Here is a 9999-nt window from a genome sequence, read left to right on the forward strand (position 1 = left end):
GAATTACCCTTTAGAATTACCCTTTAGAATTACCATTTAGAATTACCATTTAGAATTACCCTTTAGAATCACCCTTTAGAATCACCCTTTAGAATTACCATTTAGAATTACCATTTAGAATTACCATTTAGAATTACCCTTTAGAATTACCCTTTAGAATTACCATTTAGAATTACCCTTTAGAATTACCCTTTAGAATTACCATTTAGAATCACCCTTTAGAATCACCCTTTAGAATTACCCTTTAGAATTACCATTTAGAATTACCCTTTAGAATTACCATTTAGAATCACCCTTTAGAATCACCCTTTAGAATTACCCTTTAGAATTACCCTTTAGAATTACCATTTAGAATCACCCTTTAGAATTACCCTTTAGAATTACCATTTAGAATTACCCTTTAGAATTACCATTTAGAATCACCCTTTAGAATCACCCTTTAGAATTACCCTTTAGAATCACCCTTTAGAATCACCCTTTAGAATTACCCTTTAGAATCACCCTTTAGAATTACCATTTAGAATTACCATTTAGAATTACCCTTTAGAATTACCATTTAGAATTACCATTTAGAATTACCATTTAGAATTACCATTTAGAATTACCCTTTAGAATTACCCTTTAGAATTACCCTTTAGAATTACCATTTAGAATTACCATTTAGAATTACCATTTAGAATTACCATTTAGAATTACACTTTAGAATTACCCTTTAGAATTACCCTTTAGAATTACCCTTTAGAATTACCATTTAGAATTACCATTTAGAATTACCCTTTAGAATCACCCTTTAGAATCACCCTTTAGAATTACCATTTAGAATTACCCTTTAGAATTACCATTTAGAATTACCATTTAGAATTACCCTTTAGAATTACCATTTAGAATTACCATTTAGAATTACCCTTTAGAATCACCCTTTAGAATCACCCTTTAGAATTACCATTTAGAATTACCCTTTAGAATTACCCTTTAGAATTACCATTTAGAATTACCATTTAGAATTACCCTTCAGAATCACCCTTTAGAATCACCCTTTAGAATTACCATTTAGAATTACCCTTTAGAATTACCATTTAGAATTACCATTTAGAATTACCATTTAGAATTACCATTTAGAATTACCCTTTAGAATTACCATTTAGAATTACCATTTAGAATTACCCTTTAGAATCACCCTTTAGAATCACCCTTTAGAATTACCATTTAGAATTACCATTTAGAATTACCATTTAGAATTACCATTTAGAATTACCATTTAGAATTACCCTTTAGAATTACCATTTAGAATTACCATTTAGAATTACCATTTAGAATTACCATTTAGAATTACCCTTTAGAATTACCATTTAGAATTACCCTTTAGAATTACCATTTAGAATTACCATTTAGAATTACCCTTTAGAATTACCCTTTAGAATTACCCTTTAGAATTACCGTTTAGAATTACCCTTTAGAATCACCCTTTAGAATTACCCTTTAGAATTACCATTTAGAATTACCGTTTAGAATTACCGTTTAGAATTACCCTTTAGAATTACCCTTTAGAATTACCCTTTAGAATTACCATTTAGAATTACCATTTAGAATTACCATTTAGAATTACCATTTAGAATTACAATTTAGAATTACCCTTTAGAATTACCATTTAGAATTACCATTTAGAATTACCATTTAGAATTACCATTTAGAATTACCATTTAGAATTACCATTTAGAATTACCCTTTAGAATTACCCTTTAGAATTACCATTTAGAATTACCATTTAGAATTACCCTTTAGAATTACCATTTAGAATTACCCTTTAGAATTACCATTTAGAATTACCATTTAGAATTACCATTTAGAATTACCATTTAGAGTTACCATTTAGAATTACCCTTTAGAATTACCATTTAGAATTACCCTTTAGAATTACCCTTTAGAATTACCCTTTAGAATTACCATTTAGAATTACCCTTTAGAATTACCATTTAGAATTACCATTTAGAATTACCCTTTAGAATTACCATTTAGAATTACCCTTTAGAATTACCATTTAGAATTACCCTTTAGAATTACCATTTAGAATTACCCTTTAGAATTACCATTTAGAATTACCATTTAGAATTACCATTTAGAATTACCCTTTAGAATCACCCTTTAGAATTACCATTTAGAATTACCATTTAGAATTACCATTTAGAATTACCATTTAGAATTACCATTTAGAATTACCCTTTAGAATTACCATTTAGAATTACCATTTAGAATTACCATTTAGAATTACCATTTAGAATTACCCTTTAGAATTACCATTTAGAATTACCATTTAGAATTACCCTTTAGAATTACCCTTTAGAATTACCATTCAGAATTACCCTTTAGAATTACCATTTAGAATTACCATTTAGAATTACCATTTAGAATTACCATTTAGAATTACCATTTAGAATTACCCTTTAGAATCACCCTTTAGAATTACCATTTAGAATTACCATTTAGAATTACCATTTAGAATTACCATTTAGAATTACCATTTAGAATTACCATTTAGAATTACCATTTAGAATTACCATTTAGAATTACCATTTAGAATTACCATTTAGAATTACCATTTAGAATTACCATTTAGAATTACCATTTAGAATTACCCTTTAGAATTACCCTTTAGAATTACCATTTAGAATTACCATTTAGAATTACCATTTAGAATCACCCTTTAGAATTACCATTTAGAATTACCCTTTAGAATTACCATTTAGAATTACCATTTAGAATTACCCTTTAGAATTACCATTTAGAATTACCCTTTAGAATTACCATTTAGAATTACCATTTAGAATTACCATTTAGAATTACCATTTAGAATTACCCTTTAGAATCACCCTTTAGAATTACCATTTAGAATTACCCTTTAGAATTACCATTTAGACTTACCATTTAGAATTACCATTTAGAATTACCCTTTAGAATTACCCTTTAGAATTACCATTTAGAATTACCATTTAGAATTACCATTTAGAATTACCATTTCGAATTACCCTTTAGAATTACCATTTAGAATTACCATTTAGAATTACCATTTAGAATTACCATTTAGAATTACCCTTTAGAATCACCCTTTAGAATTACCATTTAGAATTACCCTTTAGAATTACCATTTAGAATTACCATTTAGAATTACCATTTAGAATTACCCTTTAGAATTACCCTTTAGAATTACCATTTAGAATTACCCTTTAGAATTACCATTTAGAATTACCATTTAGAATTACCATTTAGAATTACCCTTTAGAATTACCATTTAGAATTCCCATTTGGAATTACCATTTAGAATTACCCTTTAGAATTACCCTTTAGAATTACCATTTAGAATTACCCTTTAGAATTACCATTTAGAATTACCATTTAGAATTACCATTTAGAATTACCCTTTAGAATTACCATTTAGAATTACCATTTAGAATTACCATTTAGAATTACCATTTAGAATTACCCTTTAGAATTACCCTTTAGAATTACCCTTTAGAATTACCATTTAGAATTACCATTTAGAATTACCCTTTAGAATTACCCTTTAGAATTACCATTTAGAATTACCATTTAGAATTACCCTTTAGAATTACCATTTAGAATTACCATTTAGAATTACCCTTTAGAATTACCATTTAGAATTACCATTTAGAATTACCCTTTAGAATTACCCTTTAGAATTACCGTTTAGAATTACCCTGAAGAATTACCCTTTAGAATTACCCTTTAGAATTACCATTTAGAATTACCCTTTAGAATTACAATTTAGAATTACCCTTTAGAATTACCATTTACAATTACCCTTTAGAATTACAATTTAGAATTACCCTTTAGAATTACCATTTACAATTACCATTTAGAATTACCATTTAGAATTACCATTTAGAATTACCCTTTAGAATTACCATTTAGAATTACCATTTAGAATTACCATTTAGAATTACCATTTAGAATTACCCTTTAGAATTACCATTTAGAATTACCATTTAGAATTACCTTTTAGAATTACCATTTAGAATTACCATTTAGAATTACCATTTAGAATTACCTTTTAGAATTACCATTTAGAATTACCATTTAGAATTACCATTTAGAATTACCATTTAGAATTACCATTTAGAATTACCATTTAGAATTACCATTTAGAATTACCCTTTAGAATTACCCTTTAGAATTACCCTTTAGAATTACCGTTTAGAATTACCCTTTAGAATTACCCTTTAGAATTACCCTTTAGAATTACCATTTAGAATTACCATTTAGAATTACCCTTTAGAATTACCATTTAGAATTACCCTTTAGAATTACCATTTACAATTACCATTTAGAATTACCATTTAGAATTACCATTTAGAATTACCCTTTAGAATTACCATTTAGAATTACCATTTAGAATTACCATTTAGAATTACCTTTTAGAATTACCATTTAGAATTACCATTTAGAATTACCATTTAGAATTACCATTTAGAATTACCATTTAGAATTACCATTTAGAATTACCATTTAGAATTACACTTTAGAATTACCATTTAGAATTACCTTTTAGAATTACCATTTAGAATTACCCTTTAGAATTACCCTTTAGAATTACCATTTAGAATTACCATTTAGAATTACCATTTAGAATTACCCTTTAGAATTACCCTTTAGAATTACCCTTTAGAATTACCATTTACAATTACCATTTAGAATTACCATTTAGAATTACCATTTAGAATTACCCTTTAGAATTACCATTTAGAATTACCATTTAGAATTACCCTTTAGAATTACCATTTAGAATTACCCTTTAGAATTACAATTTAGAATTACCCTTTAGAATTACCATTTAGAATTACCATTTAGAATTACCATTTAGAATTACCATTTAGAATTACCCTTTAGAATTACCATTTAGAATTACCATTTAGAATTACCATTTAGAATTACCATTTAGAATTACCCTTTAGAATTACCATTTAGAATTACCATTTGGAATTACCTTTTAGAATTACCATTTAGAATTACCATTTATAATTACCATTTAGAATTACCTTTTAGAATTACCATTTAGAATTACCATTTAGAATTACCATTTAGAATTACCATTTAGAATTACCATTTAGAATTACCATTTAGAATTACCCTTTAGAATTACCCTTTAGAATTACCATTTAGAATTACCGTTTAGAATTACCATTTAGAATTACCCTTTAGAATTACCCTTTAGAATTACCATTTAGAATTACCATTTAGAATTACCATTTAGAATTACCCTTTAGAATTACCCTTTAGAATTACCCTTTAGAATTACCGTTTAGAATTACCCTTTAGAATTACCCTTTAGAATTACCCTTTAGAATTACCATTTAGAATTACCATTTAGAATTACCCATTTAGAATTACCCTTTAGAATTACCCTTTAGAATTACCATTTAGAATTACACTTTAGAATTACCTTTTAGAATTACCATTTAGAATTACACTTTAGAATTACCTTTTAGAATTACCATTTAGAATTACCCTTTAGAATTACCTTTTAGAATTACCATTTAGAATTACCCTTTAGAATTACCATTTAGAATTACCTTTTAGAATTACACTTTAGAATTACCCTTTAGAATTACCATTTAGAATTACACTTTAGAATTACCTTTTAGAATTACCATTTAGAATTACACTTTAGAATTACCCTTTAGAATTACCATTTAGAATTACCCTTTAGAATTACCATTTAGAATTACCCTTTAGAATTACAATTTAGAATTACCCTTTAGAATTACCATTTAGAATTACCATTTAGAATTACCATTTAGAATTACCATTTAGAATTACCATTTAGAATTACCCTTTAGAATTACCATTTAGAATTACCATTTAGAATTACCATTTAGAATTACCATTTAGAATTACCCTTTAGAATTACCATTTAGAATTACCATTTAGAATTACCTTTTAGAATTACCATTTAGAATTACCATTTAGAATTACCATTTAGAATTACCTTTTAGAATCACCATTTAGAATTACCATTTAGAATTACCATTTAGAATTACCATTTAGAATTACCATTTAGAATTACCCTTTAGAATTACCCTTTAGAATTACCATTTAGAATTACCATTTAGAATTACCATTTAGAATTACCCTTCAGAATTACCCTTTAGAATTACCATTTAGAATTACCCTTTAGAATTACCATTTAGAATTACCATTTAGAATTACCCTTTAGAATTACCCTTTAGAATTACCATTTAGAATTACCATTTAGAATTACCCTTTAGAATTACCATTTAGAATTACCATTTAGAATTACCCTTTAGAATTACCATTTAGAATTACCATTTAGAATTACCCTTTAGAATTACCCTTTAGAATTACCGTTTAGAATTACCCTTTAGAATTACCCTTTAGAATTACCCTTTAGAATTACCATTTAGAATTACCATTTAGAATTACCCTTTAGAATTACCATTTAGAATCACCCTTTAGAATCACCCTTTAGAATTACCCTTTAGAATTACCATTTAGAATTACCCTTTAGAATTACCATTTAGAATCACCCTTTAGAATCACCCTTTAGAATTACCCTTTAGAATCACCCTTTAGAATCACCCTTTAGAATTACCCTTTAGAATCACCCTTTAGAATTACCATTTAGAATTACCATTTAGAATTACCCTTTAGAATTACCATTTAGAATTACCATTTAGAATTACCATTTAGAATTACCATTTAGAATTACCCTTTAGAATTACCCTTTAGAATTACCCTTTAGAATTACCATTTAGAATTACCATTTAGAATTACCATTTAGAATTACCATTTAGAATTACCCTTTAGAATTACCCTTTAGAATTACCCTTTAGAATTACCCTTTAGAATTACCCTTTAGAATTACCATTTAGAATTACCATTTAGAATTACCCTTTAGAATCACCCTTTAGAATCACCCATTAGAATTACCATTTAGAATTACCATTTAGAATTACCATTTAGAATTACCCTTTAGAATTACCCTTTAGAATTACCATTTAGAATTACCCTTTAGAATTACCCTTTAGAATTACCATTTAGAATCACCCTTTAGAATCACCCTTTAGAATTACCCTTTAGAATTACCATTTAGAATTACCCTTTAGAATTACCATTTAGAATCACCCTTTAGAATCACCCTTTAGAATTACCCTTTAGAATTACCCTTTAGAATTACCATTTAGAATCACCCTTTAGAATTACCCTTTAGAATTACCATTTAGAATTACCCTTTAGAATTACCATTTAGAATCACCCTTTAGAATCACCCTTTAGAATTACCCTTTAGAATCACCCTTTAGAATCACCCTTTAGAATTACCCTTTAGAATCACCCTTTAGAATTACCATTTAGAATTACCATTTAGAATTACCCTTTAGAATTACCATTTAGAATTACCATTTAGAATTACCATTTAGAATTACCATTTAGAATCACCCTTTAGAATCACCCTTTAGCATCACCCTTTAGAATTACCCATTTAGAATCACCCTTTAGAATTACCATTTAGAATTACCCTTTAGAATTACCCTTTAGAATTACCCTTTAGAATTACCATTTAGAATTACCATTTAGAATTACCATTTAGAATTACCATTTAGAATTACACTTTAGAATTACCCTTTAGAATTACCCTTTAGAATTACCCTTTAGAATTACCATTTAGAATTACCATTTAGAATTACCCTTTAGAATCACCCTTTAGAATCACCCTTTAGAATTACCATTTAGAATTACCCTTTAGAATTACCATTTAGAATTACCATTTAGAATTACCCTTTAGAATTACCATTTAGAATTACCATTTAGAATTACCCTTTAGAATCACCCTTTAGAATCACCCTTTAGAATTACCATTTAGAATTACCATTTAGAATTACCATTTAGAATTACCCTTTAGAATTACCATTTAGAATTACCATTTAGAATTACCATTTAGAATTACCATTTAGAATTACCCTTTAGAATTACCATTTAGAATTACCATTTAGAATTACCCTTTAGAATTACCCTTTAGAATTACCATTCAGAATTACCCTTTAGAATTACCATTTAGAATTACCATTTAGAATTACCATTTAGAATTACCATTTAGAATTACCATTTAGAATTACCCTTTAGAATCACCCTTTAGAATTACCATTTAGAATTACCATTTAGAATTACCATTTAGAATTACCCTTTAGAATTACCATTTAGAATTACCATTTAGAATTACCATTTAGAATTACCATTTAGAATTACCATTTAGAATTACCATTTAGAATTACCATTTAGAATTACCATTTAGAATTACCATTTAGAATTACCATTTAGAATTACCATTTAGAATTACCATTTAGAATTACCATTTAGAATTACCCTTTAGAATTACCCTTTAGAATTACCCTTTAGAATTACCATTTAGAATTACCATTTAGAATTACCATTTAGAATTACCATTTAGAATTACACTTTAGAATTACCCTTTAGAATTACCCTTTAGAATTACCCTTTAGAATTACCATTTAGAATTACCATTTAGAATTACCCTTTAGAATCACCCTTTAGAATCACCCTTTAGAATTACCATTTAGAATTACCCTTTAGAATTACCATTTAGAATTACCATTTAGAATTACCCTTTAGAATTACCATTTAGAATTACCATTTAGAATTACCCTTTAGAATCACCCTTTAGAATCACCCTTTAGAATTACCATTTAGAATTACCATTTAGAATTACCATTTAGAATTACCCTTTAGAATTACCATTTAGAATTACCATTTAGAATTACCATTTAGAATTACCATTTAGAATTACCCTTTAGAATTACCATTTAGAATTACCATTTAGAATTACCCTTTAGAATTACCCTTTAGAATTACCATTCAGAATTACCCTTTAGAATTACCATTTAGAATTACCATTTAGAATTACCATTTAGAATTACCATTTAGAATTACCATTTAGAATTACCCTTTAGAATCACCCTTTAGAATTACCATTTAGAATTACCATTTAGAATTACCATTTAGAATTACCCTTTAGAATTACCATTTAGAATTACCATTTAGAATTACCATTTAGAATTACCATTTAGAATTACCATTTAGAATTACCATTTAGAATTACCATTTAGAATTACCATTTAGAATTACCATTTAGAATTACCATTTAGAATTACCATTTAGAATTACCATTTAGAATTACCATTTAGAATTACCATTTAGAATTACCATTTAGAATTACCCTTTAGAATTACCCTTTAGAATTACCATTTAGAATTACCATTTAGAATTACCATTTAGAATCACCCTTTAGAATTACCATTTAGAATTACCCTTTAGAATTACCATTTAGAATTACCATTTAGAATTACCCTTTAGAATTACCATTTAGAATTACCCTTTAGAATTACCATTTAGAATTACCATTTAGAATTACCATTTAGAATTACCATTTAGAATTACCCTTTAGAATCACCCTTTAGAATTACCATTTAGAATTACCCTTTAGAATTACCATTTAGAATTACCATTTAGAATTACCATTTAGAATTACCCTTTAGAATTACCCTTTAGAATTACCATTTAGAATTACCATTTAGAATTACCATTTAGAATTACCATTTAGAATTACCCTTTAGAATTACCATTTAGAATTACCATTTAGAATTACCATTTAGAATTACCATTTAGAATTACCCTTTAGAATCACCCTTTAGAATTACCATTTAGAATTACCCTTTAGAATTACCATTTAGAATTACCATTTAGAATTACCATTTAGAATTACCCTTTAGAATTACCCTTTAGAATTACCATTTAGAATTACCCTTTAGAATTACCATTTAGAATTACCATTTAGAATTACCATTTAGAATTACCCTTTAGAATTACCATTTAGAATTCCCATTTGGAATTACCATTTAGAAATACCCTTTAGAATTGCCCTTTAGAATTACCATTTAGAATTACCCTTTA

This window comes from Myxine glutinosa, chromosome 13, assembly GCF_964187855.1.
Source record: "Myxine glutinosa chromosome 13, kmMyxGlut1.1, whole genome shotgun sequence".
Taxonomy (NCBI): Eukaryota; Metazoa; Chordata; class Myxini; order Myxiniformes; family Myxinidae; genus Myxine; species Myxine glutinosa.